The sequence below is a fragment of the Stenella coeruleoalba genome, assembly GCF_951394435.1.
Source record: "Stenella coeruleoalba genome assembly, chromosome: 2".
NCBI classification, from domain to species: Eukaryota; Metazoa; Chordata; class Mammalia; order Artiodactyla; family Delphinidae; genus Stenella; species Stenella coeruleoalba.
The window spans coordinates 79,803,538-79,825,039 of NC_137147.1; the positions used below are offsets into that span (position 1 = coordinate 79,803,538).

General features: G+C 36.5%; 1 long non-coding RNA gene across 2 annotated transcripts in view; it reads right to left on the bottom strand.

The window, feature by feature from the left end:
* LOC307181879 overlaps nt 1-4,294 on the bottom strand; it is a 52,309-nt gene extending 48,015 nt beyond the window's left edge. For both annotated transcript variants that reach the window (XR_013827073.1, XR_013827074.1), the window contains exon 1: nt 3,869-4,294. This is a non-coding gene — a long non-coding RNA (uncharacterized lncRNA). The remainder of the gene's footprint in view (nt 1-3,868) is intronic.
* Nucleotides 4,295-21,502: the final 17,208 nt, after the last annotated feature.

Here is a 21,502-nt window from a genome sequence, read left to right on the forward strand (position 1 = left end):
ACAACAGATTTATCAAACTGATTCATGTGCAATTTAATGAGGATATAAAAATGCTTAACAAAAAGTGGTTTACCACTAGTTAATAGAGATTTACATGAACAATCATTTCCTGCTAATGCCTGTTAATCAGACAAACAGAACTCCCACAAATAGAACTGCTGTGTGATTTGGGCAAGTCCTTCAACCACTCTGATCTTTAGTAACTTCATGCAGAGGGCATGGATTTGTTGATTGCTTTCATAAGTTAAATTCATTTTAAGAGTACAATTATACTGAACTAGGAAGTTAAAAGATGATGCAATGTCTTTTGGAAGGTTTTGGAAATTTTTTTCCTGAACTATTCGCATTCTTCCTCTCATATTTGCCCACTTGCATATTTACATAACCACGCAATAAATTAAGTCCTTTTTCCCCTACTACTTAATTTAGGAATGACATACATTTTTGCACTTTTTATTGTATTTCTTTCATAGATTTCCACTCCATTAGAAACTAAGCTCTTTGAGACATGATCTATGCCTATTTCTTTTTCGTATTTTTCACTGTACTTAGTAAAATGCTCTGCTCATAAGATACAGTCATTAAATATTTTTTAATAACTTAATGTTGCCTGAGGGTATCAATTTAGTGTGAGCACTGGTGTCTGCCTCTCCCAGCCACTACCACAGTTACTGAGGCTGTGGATATGACATAATCTGAAATCCAGATTGGAGAGTTTCTCCACTCTTGTCTTTATTCCATTGTTCTAAGTTTCAGAAATCTGCTCTTGCTTTCTACCCTTTTGGCTTTGAGAACTGGTTCACCCTCCTTGTTTTGTTCCATTTGGCTTTGGCAACTATTCCCAGACTGTTTACCTTGTGTACTGACCTTGGAAACCCTTAAAATTTGCCTCTGCTAATTGTCTCCGCCTGCTTTGGCTCCAAATTCAAAATCATTGCCCAGAGTAGTCACCTGAGACACCACCTGCCCCATCACATGGAAAGAAGATCATATTTGATTTCTTTGGACAACATCCATCTTATCAGATTCATCCAAAACTCAGATTTGTTTGTAATGGACACTTGAAACACAAACTGCTATGTTTAAAAGTTTCTAGCTGTGAAGATGAAGAGAAAATTCATTTGGTTCCAAGAGAACATTCATTTGGTTCCAACATTCAGCTGTGAAGATGAAGAGAACATTCATTTGGTTCCAATTTGCCTACACTGAAATAAAGCAGTAGAGGAGTAGATGCACTTTTTGATAGAATACATGAAGAATGTGGAAAAATAATTAAGAATTAAGAAAGATAAAATATAACTGAATTATAGGATCCTGGGGTTAAAAAGAACTCCAGAGGTTTAAATAAATAGGAATTCTTATAAAAATCTTCACACAAAAGAAATCTCCTCTATATAGTATTTCTGATACATGATCATTTAGACTGTGTTTTAATATTTCCAGGAATAAAGAGCTAAGTAAGCCAATATCTTAGGAATTCTATATTGAATGGAAATTTACATTTAGTAATTTCCACGATTTGTCCTAGTTCAATCCTTTGAAACCACCAAAAAAAGACTTCTTTCTTTTCCATACAGCTCTTTAAAATACTGTAAGGTGACCATGACAGCCCCCACTACCATCATCACCTCTGTGTGTGTGTGTGTGTGTGTGTGTGTGTGTGTGTGTCCGCCCAAACTAATCATAAGAGCTTTCTACTTATTAGTACTGAGGCAAGTACTTTACATATATTACTTCCTTATCATAATTTATGAAGTTGTTATTAATTTCACTGCAGGCTCATGTTTAACTTTTCAGAGCATGATTTCTACCATGTACTAATAATGTGGTCTTTAAGCTTGAATTTTAAAATGCGGATGATGATACATACCTCATACAGTTGTTGTGAGGCTTAAGTGAATTAAAGTTTGTTGTAAGGATTAAGTTTGGTAAAGCATGAAAAGCACAGGATTTTCAACAAACTGTGATTGTCATTAGCCATCAGGATTAACTGCTTTCAAGCCAGATATCCTCAATCTACTACTTCTGTGACTGACTTTAAAATATTCATATAATTATAAAAAATAATATATATTCAGTATAAAAACTGAGACAAAAAGCAGAACTAAGATAGTGCATAGTAGAAAGACAAAGATAGTATTTGGAATATACTTGTTCAATTTTTATTTGCATAGCATTTTAATTATTTATTTAGATTAAGGCATCTGATTTGTATTAAGGTTTTTAGCATTAATACACAAGCATCTTACCATGTTGTTGGAAACTCTTGTCTCTTCATAAGTTTCATTTTGATGAACGCATGATATTCCATCAAGTGAATATATCATGATTATAGTAACTAATTTCCTCATTTGGACATTTACTTATTTTAAATAGTTCACTATTATAACACTGTATAACAAGCATGTTTATTGATAACTATTGCTCTGTTTTCAGTTCTTATTAGGATAGAGCTCAGATTTTTTTAAAAAAAGAGATAATCCTGATATATATACTTCCACTTGATACTGTTAACCAAAATGGAAGACTGCATATTTACATATCTTACATTGTGTGTGTGAGTGTGTGACTATTAAACTTCATTGTGTTGATTTTGTCACATATTGATTTGATGGGTTCAGTGTTTTCATATATATCTCTCAATTCTGCTTCTTCTACAAACACAATGTATCTAAGTCTTCATTCAAATTATTTATATGAACTTTAAGGAAGAAGTATATAGGATAGACACTCTTGATATGCCACTGGAGATATCACCTCCAGGTTAGTACTGGTCCATTAATCAACACTCTGGAAACACTGTTTAAATAGCTAAAAATTTACTAACTATACCATCTTTTAGTCCACATGTCTCTATATCAACAACAAGATGGTAAAATTCCTCCTAAAATATGCTATCCCAAGGCAAATTCATTTTTATATGGATTCAAACAATTATATGAAATTTGAAACTACATAGGGAAATTCTGGATGCATACCATCTTAAAATAGCTGTTAGTAGATAATATGAATTAATCAATCTGTCTCACTTCTACTGCCTAGACAATTATCTATGCAATATTTAGAGAACACTTGTTAAGGACCTTGCCCTGTGTCTCATGTACATTTCTCAATAGAAAGAAATAATAATTTTGCCTAAAAAGGCAGGTTTATTGTTTTAAAAATAAAAGCATAGAAAATTATTGTCTGATAATTTTTTTTTAAATATAAAAGCATGAGTGGTTGCATGGATGGATGGATAGGTGAATGGATAGGTGGATGAATGAAAGATAATGTCTGAAATGTTTACAGCATCTTTAAGCTTTTTTGATCAACAGTACATTGTCCTGCATTCATTGAGTTTTACTTGTGGCTTGACAGGCAAGTCTTATCAAAGTACATATTTGCTAAAAGAATCGGCTCTCATCAGTTAGTTCTGAATACATCTAATGGCAGCATTGTCTTGGTCCAATGCTTAATAAATGTTTCAATGCATAGACTGTACTCTCTGCAAATATGACTCTTGACATAATAAAAATAATTTCAAGTGAAATTAGATTTTAGATATCAGCTTATCACTAAAATACTGTTTATTCCTTTTCAAAGCACTACCCAAAAAATGAATTTCAAAAGACTTACTCATCTTTCCCTTTGACAGATAAAATAAGCCTAACAAAATTAAAGGGGCCTTTCCACCCTACCCAGAAAGGCGTTGTTCTGGGTTCCCATCATGATTAAAGCGAAAATTTACCATGTCCAGGGTCCCTGATGTCCTGAAAATGAAGAAACAAGATGTCCTCAAATTCCTTGCAGCAGGAGCCCACTCAGGTGGCACCAACCTTGATTTCCAAATGCAAGTCATTTATAAAAGGAAAAATGATGGCATTACCTCATTAATCTGAAGCGAACCTCGAAAAGCTCCTGCTGGTGGCTCGTGCCATTGTTGCCACTGAAAACCCTGCTGAGGTCAATGTCACATCCTCTAGGAATGCCGGTCCCCCGAACTGTGCTGAAGTTTGCCACTGCCACTGGAGCCCCTCCTGTGGCAGGCGCTCCACACCTAGAAGCTTCCCTAACCGGATCCACGCGGCCTTCTGGGAGCCGAGACTTCCAGTGGGTACTGACTCCAGGACAACCACCAGCCTCTCACAGACGCGTCTTATGTTAACCTACTTAACTGTATCACACAGACCCTCCTTTGCACTGTGCGGATGTTGCCGTCCACGCCAGCGTCCGGCAGGTCTGACGCGTTGGTTGCTGGGCCAGGAAGTTCTGCGCAGGTGCGGCACCGTCTCTGGGCGGCCACGCCTGATCTCTACAGCTACGGAGGTCCTGTAGGTTCAAAAGGAAGAGCAGGCACTGCTGAAAAGGCTGTGACCAGGGAGGGATTTCAGGGTGAATGGACTGTACTTACCGGAGGTCGCTGGCTGGTCTGAAGGCACAGGTGCCCTCTGTGCCCATCCAGCAGTTCCCTGATGAAGACTGGACCTCAGCCTGCCACTGGGGACTGGTCTGCAGCCCCACCGTTCAGTTCACTGAATGGGTAGGAACCACCACTGTGTGGCCTTCTTAAACAGAAAATGGAAACAAGGTGAATGAAAAAGTTTCTATTTTAAAAAGTTTTTAAAAGTTTCTGTTTAAAAATAAACAGTTTCTATTTTAAAAAAATAAAAAGTTTCTATTTAAAGTGCATCTTCCTTACTTTTCCAGTGTTTGGAAACATAGCCTCCTTATCCAGCATTTACAGGAACTATGCAATTTTTATGATCCGTGTATCTAATTTTTATTTGACTTCATTTTAATGTTGCTTTGGTTTGTTATCTAAAAGTTAAGGTTTCTTATAAATTGCCTCCAATGCAGTGTATCATGAAAAGTATACTAAAGGGGAAAAAACTGTAATTTGGTTTGGGTAATTATAGTTAGAGGTACCACGTAATTTTTTTTTTTTTTTTTCCGGTACGCGGGCCTCTCACTGCTGTGGCCTCTCCCACCGCGGAGCATAGGCTCCGGACGCGCAGGCGCAGCGGCCATGGCTCACGGGCCCAGCCGCTCCGCGGCATGTGGGATCCTCCCGAACCAGGGCACGAACCCGTGTCCCCTGCATCGGCAGGCGGACTCTCAACCACTGCGCCACCAGGGAAACCCCACGTAATTTTTTAAAGTATATTGAAAGGAGAAAGTAGTTGAAACCCACTAGACAACCATTTGAGGCTTTATTTACGGGCTCCATTTGGATGACTAAGAGATTGTAAAGTTATACAAAACAAAGGCAGATTCCTTTTTTTTTTTAGCATAAAAATTCATTTTATTTATGTGGATTAAAATTACTTTATAATCTCAATGTCAATACTTCTGATTTGAACAAATATTAACTATTATCTTTAATGCAATTTAAGTAACTTATAATAACTAGGATCAGAAAAGTGAAATAAAGTTTTTTTTTTATCTGTGTAACAATTGAAATAAAAGTTACTTGGAAATTCAATTAATTTCCTAGTGAATAAAAAGGTAGATCCTTTAGCTATCATTTTCTTCAACAGTAACGATGTCCTTGTTATCCATAACAGATTAAATGAGCATTTACATATGGAGCAGAAACTGTATATGAAAAACAGATGAAAAGTTAAGGTAATAAACTGTATTAAGCACCTATCATGTGCCAGCATTTACACAGTGTGATTCAATGAAAGGTATATTTAAAATTCTAGTCAAAAAAATCCCTCTTAAATCAGAACTATCACAGCATCTAGAGTGAAAAATGCAGATTATTTTTGACCCGCCTTTTCTTCATTGTAATCCTTCTCTACTCCTTGCTTTTCTTTGCCTCTTCTTTTTATTTAACAAATATTTGTTTTGCATTTATTTTGTCCCTGGTATTTTGCTGTGACCATTTGCTAATTTCCGGTAAGGGCTACTAGTGAAAATGAAATATTATTTAGTAATATTAGAAAAGAATGTATTATTCAATAGATTGATAAAATTCATTAGTCATGCTGAAGGAAACCTCATTGGGGATGAAGAATAGGAAAATAAGTTTCTTAACAAAATTTAAAAAAACAATGATAAATATAGATATCAATAGATCTTATACCTAAAAGGGAAACTAAGTTTAGAGGCATGTCAATTAAACTTAGGAAGAACAGTAACAAAATGACATCTGATACTTTCATTTAACATCATTCTTAAAAAATTTGGCTAATTTCAAGAAGATATAAGGCAGTAAAAGAAGATTTACTATTAGAAAATAGAAAACAAAATTTTGATAACTTACAATTGATATGGTTGTTTACCTAGAATCTCACCACACAGGAGACTCAACACGAAAGTGTTAGAATTAATAAGAGAGTTCAATGAAATGACCAAATATAAGATTTTTTTTCATCTGTTTATTTTGGAAACTTTATACCTACAAGAAAGTTGCCAGGATAATACAATGAACATCTGCATTTTTTAAACCAAGATTCATCAATTATTACAATTTTGCCACATTTGCTTTCTCTCTCATTTTATCCATACATCTATATGTTTGTATAATTTTACTCTCTGTCTCTTTATATTTTTTATTTTTTGCTAAGGCATTTAAAAGAAAGTTACAGACATTGCAATATTTGATCCCTAAAACTACAGCATGTATACAAAAATATTTTTTAAAGTCAATATCTTCTCATATGTAAGCAATAACTAGTTAGAAAATATAATGAAAAGATATTACTTGCAATAGCAATAAAAATATAATGACCTTATTGAGAAATATGTTGGACCTAAATGAGGAAAATTATTTTAAAATTTACTGAGCTATATAAAAGACAAACTATATTCTTAGACAGAAGATAACATATAATAGAATTACCCTTTTCCTAAAATTAATTCATAAGTACATATTACACAAAATCCAATCAGAATCGTATTGTGATATTTTTTTAAAACTTAAAATGTTGCTAATGTCGGTAAGAAAGATCAAGCAAGAATCAAAAATATAGTTTTGAAAAGAAATAAGGGGGCTTCCCTGGTGGCGCAGTGGTTGACAGTCTGCCTGCCGATGCAGGGGACACAGGTTCATGCCCCGGTCCGGGAAGATCCCACATGCCGCGGAGCGGCTGGGCCCGTGAGCCATGGCCGCTGAGCCTGCGCGTCTGGAGCCTGTGCTCCACAACGGGAGAGGCCACTACAGTGAAAGGCCCGTGTACCGCAAAAAAAAAAAGGAAAGAAGGCTAATCTTACATTTAGGCTTCCTAGTGAACCAGAAACTATAACTACTGGCATTAGAATGAAATGTGAACCCTCTTTTATCACCACAACTTGTTTGACCTTGGACAAGTTGTTAACTTCTCAGAGTTTTGGGTTCTTCATCTATAAAGTAAGCTTGAAAACAACTGTCTTGCAGGGGTTTGTGAGGATTCTAAGCAACCCACTTGAAAAATATAGTACAATGTCCAGGCAATGAAGAAAAAGTCATATATGTTTTAGCAGAATTGTTTGGCTCTTTGAATATTATAATCTATAATCAATATGGATCTAAAATAAATTTCAGCTCTATATAAAGACTGAATATTATGAAATATATATATTACAAAATTTTTAAATTAAAAAATAATAAAAGAAGTGAACCTTAAGAAAAGAAAATACAAACTAAAAGATATCAAATCTCTCAGGTAGAGACTTCTTTATTTTAAAAATGGTACAATAAATTATAAAATTTACGCATAGAAAAAATTCTGGAAGAAAAATGCTATAAGAAGCATATATTAACTTTATGATGAAAAATATTTTCTGAAAAGTCAATCAAAATAAAATAACTACATGACACTTAGGACAAGAGTGACTTTAAAAGAAGCATTAAAAAATAAAATAAAATAAATAATAAATTTTTAAAACACCTTCAGGAGCAAGAAGCACCAAACATTTCCAAGATGAACAAGGAGTCAGAAAAGGCTTCACAGAGGAAAGTACTAAGTATTGTAAGCTAATTCAAGGAATGAATAAGAAATGATAGGTGGAAGGAGGAAGGCACTACACAGCATAGAAGGGATTAAAAATGAAAGCCACAGGGACTTCCCTGGCGGTCCAGTGGTTAATACTTCACCTTTCAATGCAGGGGATGCTGGTTCAGTCCCTGGTCAGGGAGCTAAGATCCCACATGCCTTGTGGCCAGAAAACCAAAACATAAAACAGAAGCAGTATTGTAACAAATTCAATAAAGACTTTAACAATGGTACACACCAAAAAAATCTTTAAAAAGGAAAAAAAAAGAAAGAAAGCCAGGATGGACCAGAGTGTGATAGATGTATTTGCTACATTAAGGGTTTTTTACTTCTCCCTACAGGCAGAAAAGAGCAGTATTTTCATCATTGGGGATATGAATGAATGAATGAATGAATGCGTGAGTGATTTGCTTGAAATTAAGGATTTTAAACTAGTGAGAAATACAATGAGAATGTGAACAGCTGTGGGCAGCACGGACTGGTAGGGACTATGAAGAGACCATTAGGAGACTATTTTGCAGGTAATTAATGGTGAAGCCTGCTTTGTAAAAGAGTGAATCCAGCTAGGAAATTAAGTCAGTTAATCTGCCACCTGCTTGAAGCCAAATTATAATGTCAGTCCCCCTAGTTCTTTTATAGTGCCTCTACCTTAACATTGTTGTATATTTTCTTGTTATACTTCACTGAGGAAGTCTAGGACAGAAACCAGCATATCATTCGTTTCCTCTGTTCAGTACTTGGGCAATGCTTGACATAAAGGGGAGGAAAAAAGAGAAAAGGGATGTGCAGGGAGGGATCCAGAAAGGAAAGGAAGGAAGAAAAGTTAGGATAAGAAAGAGAAAATGTGGTAGAAAAAGAGAGAAGAGAAAAATGAGAGGGGGAAGGGTAAGCTGGGATGAAGTGAGAGAGTGGCGCTGACATATATACACTACCAAATGTAAAATAGATAGCTAGTGGGAAGCAGCTGCATAGCACAGGGAGAGAAAGAAATGGGTGGGAAGAATACACAGGGGAACAAATATTTTTATGGGTAATGAGAAAAGATGAAGGATCTTTCAGATAGTCATTACTGAAATAGCACCTACTTATTCATGGTAAATCATCATAAATTGTTCATTTATGGTTATTTCTATTATTTGTGCTTAATTTGTATTAAGATTATTCCTGCTGTTTCAGTTTCTTTTGCTTTTTTGAGATGGATCAGTCAGCAGATAGATTTCCCAAATACAGTCAATGCACTATTGCTTATTAGTAGGCTCATTTAGGCTCAAGGCTATGTCTAGCCCATGGCTGCATTGCTCAAGTTTCCAAGTTGTCCTCAGTCCTGGTATAGCAGCAATCCATTTCCCACTCCAGCCAAAATGTTTACTATGCTATGTGAATTCTTACTTTAAATAGCTCAAATTAATAAATGTATTGAACAACCTGGTCAGTACCAAAGGGCTAACATTGCTATTATTTGCTAAAGGCAACATAATTTGATCTGGTACATTTCCATTTACTTAACTATAGATCCTCATTCACAGTGCCAAGGGAACAGTTTTGAAGAGATGATATTTTTATCTATCAATAACCAAGGAAGAGAATACAGATCATCTCCTCAAATTTAAAAAAAAAAGCTTTACTTTCATGAACTGGGTTAACCACATCATTTACTGGTGTTGACAAAGGTGCAGAGCCTAATAAGTAAAAATAAAATTGGCGTTGCCCCTCAAGAGGTTATTTTGTAATATGCAGCACATTGGAGGAGTGTTGTTTATTACAGCTTGGTATATTTTTAAAGACTTGTTTTGACGGAAGCTGTGTTTCTTCAAAGAGAGGTTTATGGGGCTATTGTAGCAGCCTAGAAGATGCAAATCAGTAGATTTATGAGCTGGGAAAAGATAGGCATGAAGTTGTACCTGACATACAATGAACATGTACAAATTTGGTCATTAAAATTGCACGTGGAGGGGCTTCCCTGGTGGCTCAGTGGTTGGGAATCCGCCTGCCGACGCAGGGGACACGGGTTCGTGCCCCGGTCCGGGAGGATCCCAAGTGCTGCGGAGCGGCTGGGCCTGTGAGCCGTGGCCGCTGGGCCTGCGCGTCCGGAGCCTGTGCTCCGCAGCGGGAAAGGCCGCAGTGGTGAGAGGCCCGCGTACCGAAAAAAAAAAAAAAAAAATTGCACGTGGATATCTAAGGGAAGTCACTATTTCTCTTACCACATGCCTTCCTAGTGCATCTATAAGATTGTTGTGTATCTCATGGGCATGTTTGCTCTCATTCAAGAAGACATTATACACAAAATCCTAAATTTACAGAAGATATAAATTGGAGGATAATTATGCACAATTCAGAAGGACTTTTTAACATAAGTTTTCTTTAAGAGGTAGCTTGCTCAGTGCATTTAAAATATTATTTGCTATAAAGAACTGTGTACTACATGCAATCCATCAGAATCATATCTATTAGATAAAGGGAGGTATATGAATTTAAAGAATATACTCAGAATATGTCCCACAGAAGCATGAAAATAAATGACACTACCTAAAAACTTCATTTTTTAATTTCAGGAAATACCCTTGACGAATACACAAGAAAGCAAGTATTAATTTAATTTACACATAGAGTTCAAAGAAAGGACCAATATTTTTTTTCTTGCATAATTGAAAGATTATTGGATTGTTAGCCAGATTATTGATTGGAGGTCAGCTTTCAAACCCATCCTGAAAGGTGCTTTATTCTATGAGACTAATACAAGGTTAGTATTCAACTGGATATTTTTTAAATCTGCAAGCTATTATACAGCAATCAAAATGAATGAATATATACTATAGCTGTTCACAAGGCAACAATATGGATAATCTTAATTTTATCTTAAGTTTTTTTGTGTGTTTTTTTTTTTTTTTTTGCGTTACGCGGGCCTCTCACTGTTGTGGCCTCTCCCGTTGCGGAGCACAGGCTCCGGACGCACAGGCTCAGCGGCCATGGCTCACGGGCCCAGCCGCTGCGCGGCATGTGGGATCTTCCCGGACCGGGGCACGAACCCACATCCGCCGCATCAGCAGGCGGACTCTCAACCACTGCGCCACCAGGGAAGCCCTATCTTAAGTTTTAAAAGTCATAGATGACTACATAAAGCATGATCCCTTTTAAAAGTTAAAAATAATTAAAATATAGATATATGCTTTTTAGAAATACAATTAGATGGGATAAAATTCTGTAAAAAGCAAAGCAAGGAAACAATAAACACAAGACTTGGGATAGTGGTTATGTCAGGTAGGAAGAGACAGGGTAAGGATGCTGTGGAGGACCACATAGCCAGATAGAAGTTGCTGTCAAGGTCTCAACGTTTGTGCTGACTGTCTAACTCATTGCATAAATGAGGGAGGGAGGGAGGAAGGAAGGGAAGGGAAGGAAAGAAGAAGGAAGGAAGAGAGGGAAGGAGGGAGGAAGGAAGGGAGGAAGTCATGAATGGACTAATGGTGACTAAGTATGATGGATAATCCAATTTGATTCACCTGGTGTCTACTAAAACATTAAAAGGATTCTAGTCATGAAACCATAGAATACTCACTTGAAAACTATCAGAATCAATACAAAAAAATGAGTTCTTCACTATAATTAGGTTATTAAGGCAAGAGGACCTTTCCTTACACAGCCTTTCCTTAAACAGGCTTTATCTATATGTTGTTTATATTTAACTAAAAAAAGGAAAAATGTAACAAATCTCAGCTCTAGGCAAGATTGATAAAAATAATGTGTCTTCACATTATTGTGAAGTGACATAGTGACATGCTATGCCACTTCTTTAGTACCACCTTATCCTTTATTATCCTATTACTAGATTTCCAGGGCCCTGAGCTATGGAGAACAGGAGTAACTGGGTCACTACTCTCCGTAACCCTAAATATCAATATAATTCCTTGGTTCTAACCACTGCCATCAAACCTGACAGTCTGTGTCAAATTGCCCGAGGCCCTTCTTCTACAGCTTAACAATGAGTAGCAATTATTCCTATAGACAAACTAATCCCTGCTAACAAGCTAGCTACTGGTTAACTCCTCTTAGAGTGATAGCTTAACCTAGTTGAAATGTACAGCTTCTTGAAAGATCCTTAATTTTACATGAATATTTGGAGTTTGGGACTCTGGCATGCCATGGAGGAAGATATATCTGATCACAGAGACTTTTCTTCAAAGCACACCACCTAAATAGCACTCTACCTTACTTACAGGAAAGACTGGTTATGTATGTAATTTTCATTTATAAAGGTAATTTCTAAAGTATGCATATAAGTCCTTGGTGGTAATGGAAGCTGAAATGATTGATTCTGGGAAGCTGAACCATGTTACTACTAAGTCACTGACATTCTGTTAAATAATCACATGCCAGTGGAACGAAGAACATTTTCTCATATTTTACCTTTTGTCCCATTGGACCTTAGTTGTCCCACTGGACCTTAATTTTGTTCCACTGGACCTTAACTGAAGGATTTACAAAGATGCTGTTTGTCAAGCGACATGAAAAGGAAAGGTCATACTAAATAAATATCTTATCCAAATGTCCAAATTTAGATAAAAACATTACTTTAAAATATAGACTGATTCAATCTGCATTTTTCTTTTCACCCAGTGCAATGAAATAAGAACTGGATATTATTAAATTATATATATTACGTTATTATATATATATGAGAGAGAGAGAGACATATACCCATATATACATAACTTGATAATACATAAAAAGATCTAACTATATTTACTTTCAAAGGAATGCCATCTATAATACAACACAATATAATACCCTTAGCTATCTCAACTCAAATGTCTTTAGTCGCTTAAACTATGAATATTCCTTTCTCCATTACCTATGAGTAAGAATACCTTCCGGGCAGGTAATTTTTTTTCCCACTAACATAAAGCAAAAACACTAAGTGGACTAAAGTTCAAGACTTTGCAAAAGGGATTTACCTTTGTACTAAGATCAGATAGTCAAACTCTTGAGAAAATTATGCATAACCTAAGGATATATTTATAATGGAAATCGTTTAGTAAATGGAATTAAGATTTGAAGTGAGTTGCATTGCCTCCATTAGGGAGAAAAGAAAGTGTGATCATTTATTCACAGGCACAGATTCGAGCCAGATATCTATAAAAAGTTAATGGGAAGATTCAGAACCTCATAAAAAGCTATGGAAGAGCATCCTGCCCTATATCAAACCACCACACACATCCGTTGTGTGAGGTGTACATTATATGGTCTGAGAAGGGTGGAAATTATGTATATAAAAGGCTACCAATATGTTAAATCACAAATATTCACTAGCTTGAATATCCACAATACTTAAGGCACCTTAATATCAGCATTTTTTGTGAGAACACTGTCAAATGTACTTTGTTACATTTGAAAGAGCTTATTGTTAATGCTTTCTTGTTAGATGTAATTTGTAGGAGATAACAGATGAAATGGATGTTCAAGCATTTAGGCTTTCTCTAACATACTTCTCAAAATCCTTCCAACCTCAACCCACTTCCAGCAAAATCTGTATTATTTATCTATGGCTGTATAATAATTTATCCCCAAACTCAAAACTTAGTAACTTAAAACAACAAACATTTATTATCTCAGTGATTCTGTAGTTAAGAAACCCAGGCTTGGCTTAGCTGGGTCCCGTGACTCAAGGATTCTCACAGTGTTACAACTAAGGTAACACTGGGCTGTTAGTCAGCTGGTGCTGCATCTCAAGGCTGAACTGGGGGGAGGTCTCTCAAGCCCGTTCACGTGGCTGGCGGTAAGCCTCAGGACTTTGCTAGCTGTTGGCCACAAACATCAGGTCCTTGTCTTTTGTGCACGCTCTCCTATCCATAGGGCCACTCGCAGAATGGGATCTGGCTTCCCTCAAGGCAAGGGCTCAGAGAGAGAGACAGAAAGGGAGAGACCATGAGAGATCAAGATGGAAGTCACAATCTTTCTGTAACCTAATTTCAGAAGAGACATCTCATCACTTTTGCTGAATTCTATTCTTTAGAAGTGAGTCACGATGTCCAGCCCACGCTCAAGGCAAGCGGGGGCATGAATTCCACAAGGCAGGGATCTTGGGGAGACAATTTACCGGCTGCCTACCACAGCAATCTTCTGTACTGAAGGAACTTGTCACATATTTCTGATTGCCTGGGAATTGTACAAAATTTCTGGAAGAATGGCATTTGAGCCCACTGTTTTATCTACATCTAGATTATTAATTAAATCTGAGACAGTCTATCTATAGGGTACAATATGATCATATAAAATTCAAAGTCTAGAAGGTAAGGGAAAATGTCCCTGAAGAGATGATTTTTAAAATACTCCTTGAAGAATAGGCAGTTAGCTATGCCTGGGTGAAGGTTCAGATGCAGGAAGGAACAGTTTAATGTAGAAAACAGCAGAGAAAAGGAAGAATGATATTCAGAACCCCATCTGTTTCTCAGCTACCACTTTTCTTCCTTGTATTCATCTTTTGTTCCTTGATCTGTTAACTTACACTACTAATTTTAGAATATATTTATTCACTTTGATATAAAGAACCTAAAATTTAATGGGTTTGGAACCCCGGTGATTTGAAGAAGAATGAGAAGGAAGAAGGAAGGGGTGTAGGGGAGGGAAAATGGAAAAGGGGAAAGGAGGAAGACCAGGCTGGGGAGGAGTGGTGACAGGGAGAAACAAGTTAAGAAAAGGATGTTTCAGTGAGATCCTCCATCTTTTCTCCTGAGAGATACTCTGCAGGTGGGTGAGGAAATCTTTTCAGGGAAAAACATTAAAGGCTTTCATGGTAAAAAGTCATTAATCGAATTTGAGTTCAATTCATGGTCAATAATATAAAACCAAACTATCTAATAAGGGAGCTATTAGAAATCAAAATTGGAACTCCTGGTTGGAATTAAAAACAAGAAAAACCAAAATGAACATGAAGACTGGCCAGGACCCAGAATGAGGAAACAAAAAAAGGATAAGTGACAAAGGTAAAGGAAAAGTTACATAGGACAAGGAGTGCCCAGGGATTCCAGCTCCACCAAGAGGCAGGGTATGTCTGAGGGTCTTATACATCTTTGTCTGCAGCAGCTCTTTATATTTTAGGTGTTGTTGGTATCTCTGTCTCCATATGAGTGTGGTTCACAGGTAAATTCCTTCCATCCCAGGTCACCTGCTTATTCATAGAGTTCTCAGATATGGAAAGAGATTTCTGTGTGGACAATACTACATAGTTAAAAAGGGAATGTATACACTTGAAAGTCTTTTCATCCCTGCTTACACAAAGGTCATCTTGATGCATGAAGGCTATGGATATATTTGCTTTATTGCTGCATTCCATTTTCAAAGATGGAACTAACCAATTTATGTACATATAGAAAAGATCAACAGGTTAAAAAATGCTCTTTATCACATTGTGAACTCATTATGGTTGCTCTTCAATTTGTTGTTATAGTCACTACTTATAGGATCTTATATAGGATCTATATATTTATAGGATCTCAGCAACAAGGTTAGTTGTCAAAGGACTATACAATTTTTGACAAGTGTACATCAAGCTATCAAGCTGAACTGTTTAGTTATCACAATTTTGTTATAAGGCTTAAAACACATCTCAGGATATTTCTCAACACACTTATTTTGCCTTTCCTGCTTATAATTGTATTACTTCCTATCACCTTACAGATTTAACATTCATCCACATAAACATTTATTGAGCTCTCGCCTGTTATGTGCTAGGAATGTTGGATTCTGAGACTCAAAGATAAATTGAACCCAGATCATATCCTGAAGTCCAGACCATTTCCTGATAGTGAAAATAATCAATAATTTATTGTTTGGGAGCCATTCTTCATCTACCAACATCAATGAAGTTGTTCCCTTGGTTAAAGCAATTGAAAATCTCCAATAACTCTGGTGTGTATGATTCAGAACATTGTTCCCACTGTATAGAAGTTCATGGATAGCCATTTAGATTATTTTCATTGCTGTTGCTTGATCTATTGAAAGTTTTCTGGTTGGCATGCTTTGCAAAAGTCCTCCATGCCCATTACTATCTCCTAGTATAACTCTGTAGACCAGTTGACTAACATCAGTCTTATTCTTTGGAAATTACAACAGAAGCACGACCAATTTTGATTCCCAATCATGCCATCAAAGGGTGGTGGAGAACTTCTTAAGGTCATCTAACTTGCACAACAGCTACCATAGCTCCCGTCTACTGAAAATGTGAAATACTGGAGATGTTGACATGGATGTACAGACCATAACACTATTTCCTATGTTTTTCTTCAATCTTTGTGCAGTGAGGGTCTATCAGCTAAGCCCTAAAGGTTTTCTCCACCCCATTTCTAAACCCTGTAATAGACATCACATCAAAAAGGACTTCTAGCACTCTTGTAGTTTGTGAAAAATTGGCCAACTCCTGTTTCCCACATTTAATCCTTTTTTTTTCCCACACTTAATTCTATGTCCTCTTCAATACTCCTAACTTTTCCCACATTATTGACTGTCCCATTGTGACCTTCATCTAGCCCTGCAGACCCAACACTCTGCACCAATGTACCAGCTATAGCCCTGGGTTCTCTCTGGTTCTTCTATATCAAGCTGGCTTGACTGCACACACGTCCTAATGATTCCCATCTCCTCCTGGGCTGATCATGAACCACTGTGATTATTTTGCTCCACAGGAAACAGAGTATGTTCGATGGAGCAGAAATTCTGAGCGATGTTAATATTTTACTTGGAATAAATGATTTTCAAAGTTAAAAAGTTTTATTTACAACAGGAGCAAAAAGTCAATGAAACTGTGAATCTCAAGGAGGAAAATATAGACGTTATTTTCCAAAGGTATTGAACGTGAGGACACCCTCCTTTTTTGGACTGATGTTGAGAGAATACTTTGTTTGGAAATGTTCATCATGTGGGACTTTATACTCCATAAGGTCATTATGGGTTTGATGATGCTTGATTGACAATATAGGTCCCTAATGATCCAGAAGGTTACCAGGATATTTTGACCAGCAGTGGGAAAGATAGAAATGTTGTGATAATTACTTAATCAGCTTTCTTTGACCTGAAAAAGGAAACTTCTCAATCTTGAGAAGTTTTTTTCATAATTAAGTTGAAGAAGGATTTTTATGGTCACCTGAGGAACATTTTCTAGTCCTTACTTGGATATCTTAGCAATCCTATTATCAGGTTCTCTGATCTCTATAGTACACTTATATAAAATATATGACTATGAACACATACACATTTCTAATGTCTTAAATAATTTCAGCGGATCTTATCCACAGTCCCACATATCATAATTCACAATAAAAACAAAAAGAACAATGACTAGTCCTTTACATATTACATCTAATCCCTTGATAAACTTGTTGGGTCCAGAGTGTTTTGATAAAGATTTTTCTTCACACTATGTGAATAAACAAAGCACACTAGCCGTTTAATTTGAGAATGTAAACTCTATACATGGATAGATTTTAGAATGAGGATTTTGTTACTACAAGGACCATGATAATAAAGTAAAAATTTTAAAATCCATAAAATGTCACAGACCAGAGGAAAAGCAGATCTTTTCTTTAGGTTCTTCTTCAATGCACTTAACATTGTTAAAAATCATTCAGTGTTTATTCTATCAAGTATACTGCTTTCTGGAAAACAACCAACTCAGAAAGTAGTTCAAAGGTTAGTTATAAGATAAACTAATAGCTATGCTAAGCTATTACTTTGTAGAGCTAATAAAGAAAGAAAAAAATAAACTATATTGTTTCCACAATCTATATGGTCAGCTCCAGCAACAACCAAATCAATAATAAAACATTTTTATTGGGCTTCCCTGGTGGCACAGTGGTTGAGAGTCCGCCTGCCAATGCAGGAGACACGGGTTCGTGCCCTGGTCCAGGAAGATCCCACATGCCACGGAGCAGCTGGGCCCGTGAGCCATGGCCGCTGAGCCTGCGCGTCTGGAGCCTGTGCTCCACAACGGGAGAGATCACAGCAGCGAGAGGCCCGTGTACCACCAAAAAAAAAAAAAAAAAAATTTATTTAAACTTCGCCCTGCTTTCCCCTCCCTGCTTATGAAATTTTATCCTAACAGGGAAATCTCTTTGGAATATACCATAAATATAAAAAAGCAAGAGTGGACAATGTAATAAATGTTTTATTTTCATTTGTTAATAGATGGTGAAGTTCAGCTCACTTGTGGTTTGACCTTATCCTAGTACATGAACAATTTTTCTTAAATACAGCTTTCATATAACACCAGCCATCTCAAACTTCTGCACTCACCCCAAAGAAATAGACCTATACATGCACAGACATGTATGCATGCAAGCAGTCATTGCAATATAATATTATTTCATAAATTTGTACATACCACAATTCAAATCATACAGTGCCAAACATTACAGTTACACGTATAAGTGGCTGATAAAATGCTGATAAAAATCCCACAAATGTAGCCTTTAGACCAAGTCGTCAGATACAATTTTTTTGTTGTTTCATTGCATATATTAATTTTAATAACAATTGGTAATAATCAATGATAAATATTGAATCTTTATTGCAATGATTTTCATCTGGGCTATACATCAAGAATATACTCAGATATTCAGATCTGATACGTTTGGAGGATGGCCCAGGCCACTGTCTTTTTTTTAAGTTCCAGATGTTACTGACACAAATTTCAGGTTAAAAACTCCTGACTTATTAAACGCTTTCTGTGTGCTGAGTCCTGTGTTCAGTGACTGACATTCATTAACTCATTTAATCTTCATAACTACATCAGGTAAGTTTTCTTATTTCCATTTCACAGATGAAGGTACTGACACATGGAGCAGTTAAATAACGTGTTCAAGGTCTCCCAGAGCTGGGATTTAAACCTAGATTGCATACATGTGTATGAAAGCAAATACATGATTCTGTATTTTTTATCACCTAATTCTTCAAATAAAGAAAAATAAGGCTAAGGCAAAACTAAAATGGGTCAGTGAAAATTCAAATTAAGATAGCACCTGAACTCCCCAAAGAGTCTCCTTCTGCAGGGTCTGCCGTAAACTACTCTGACCCTCCCCAACGTACTCTCCACCATTTCAAATGTCATCATTTCAAAAAGCAAGCTGATTGAGCTACCAGTGCCCTGAGTTCTGCATTCCCTGGGATTGTGCTTCTCAGTTTTTCCCTATCCCTGTCACGGTGCTTAGGGCATGATGAGGCGTCAACACGTTATCTGTTAAATAAATAAACGTCACAGATTTGGTCCCCTGCTTTCTCAACAAGTCCCATCTTCTGTCTCTGGATTCCTTTAGGGTACGTCCTGGTTCCTAACTCTAGTTCCTTCCTCAACTCCAGCTCTCAGAACCTCCCTACTAGGCCCTTGGGCTCCTGGTGAGCACTTGTATCAAGCTTGATCCTTCAATCACAGGTTGAACCACCCACTCTCTGATCTCCCCCTAGGAGGTCCAGATTGTTCTTTGAGCAGACCCCCAAGTCACTCCACGGCACAGTGAGTGGGCAACATAGGGAAGCCGAGGCCCAGGGCCCAGGTTACTCCATGGCCTTTCAGACTACAACGCAGGACTGCACTTCAGTGTTCCTGTCCCCAGGGGTATTGTGCTGATTCAATTCTTCCGTTAGGTTATTCTGTCTCTCCTCACTGAGGGAACTCCAGAAATGGGACGACAGAAAGCAAAAGCCATTTATTTACATGGCTCTGAGTAAGGACTAAACTGGAGAAGATGATGTGATTTAAGAGATGTCTTTTTCAGCCTGAATTAAATACAACTACTCAAACCACCTAAAATGGTTTCCTAGAGATATCACATGTGAATTCGAGTTCATGGGGCACACTAAAGAATTAATCCTCTGTGACTTGCCTACATTTCAAGAGAAACAATAGCTTATCCTCAGAACTTGAAGAGAGATACACCTCAACAGAAGTCTCATAATTAATACATTAGAGCCTAACGTTTTAGGCCAAAACAAACATTTAATTCGAGGTATTTAAAAATACTAGGCATTACTCTAGTGAAGAAAGATTTTGATAATGATGGACAATATTAGTGTGGGTCCTCCACAAAGACTTTTGCTTCTTGCATACTATTATGATTGCATGGTAATCTTACCCAGCTAGTGTTTTCTTAATGTCCTGGGGAGGCTGATCATTGTAAATTACCTGTGACATCTCATTAATCCTCTTTTTCCTCACAAACGCATAATTAATGGTAACATTGACAATAATACACAAATTAGCTAAGTGACGCTTTATGGTGTTGGTTTTGATTAACGTCAGGAACCCAAAAATGACATTAATGTAATGCAGATCCCAAAAGGCAGTCTGCACTTTGACCCCAGACATACATTTTGTTTGCACCATCACCAAGATTAATCCTCCTCTGGATGAAGACAAGACAAAACTCTGGCCACTGGCAGTGTATGCCGGGCTGTCGGAAAACAAACTGCCTCAATTGCATTTGTTTAAGAAGGAAATCTTAATGCATAGAAAACAACAGCATAGTGTCATTTCCTATTGTCTAGTTAGGACAAAGATAAATGAGCAACTGTCATGATTTAGATCAACTGCTTCTCTGCTAACTTCTATTATTTGCTTATTTATGGAGCAGTGTTTAATTAAAAGTATACCTAGATGATATGAAGCACATGATAAAATGATTAAAATTCCTTCTGCTTTCACTGTAAATGGTTTTTGGAAATCAAAACTGATTTTTATATGCATTTCAACCTTCAGGACCTCTAAATGATACATTCTTACTAACCACAAGAGAGTAAAAAAAAAAATCAATGCCTGAGAAAATATTCTTTGTCTCTGACTTGAGTAACAAAGTGAAAGCACTAAAAGGAATTTGGATAAACTTCTCTGCTTCAAACGTGAGGCACCTTTGCTGAGAGTGAGGAGGTTGATTTAGAAACACTTTTTCCAAATTATAAAAGAGAAACAGACACTGTACTTAGTCACAGTATTTTCTATTGCTGCATCATCAACTTCTAAATTCAGGGTTAATCATGTGACTTTATTATGATCATGAACAGTTCCTTAATCATGATTTTCACAAATCCAAGTTGAGTACTGAATCTTTTTACCACTTGAAAGAGGTATAGTATGCTCATTTTTAAAGATGCAACCTTCTATTTTCTTCCTAACAATTATTAATAGCTGAAAATTTTTAATGGTATGTCGTTTTCTGAAAATAATTACAATAGTCCTTTCTTGATTCGTTTGACATTTATTTATTTAGGCTATTTTTCAAAATGTTGTAAACCACAGCCCTGGCTAGTGATTATATTCCATTTCAATAATGGAATAGGGAGAAAAGCCATATTTTCGTACTATTTTTCTATTCACATAAATAACTACCATTTGGAGAATGCTTTATAGACAAAAATATATAATACATAAAGTGATGTTGTAAAATTTGAAATAAATCCACCACAACTGGAAAGTAAAGATCACCAAAAGTATAAAAACACTGTGTATGTATTTGATTGAAAGAAGAGGAATTTGAATATCTTAACAGATGATTTTAGTT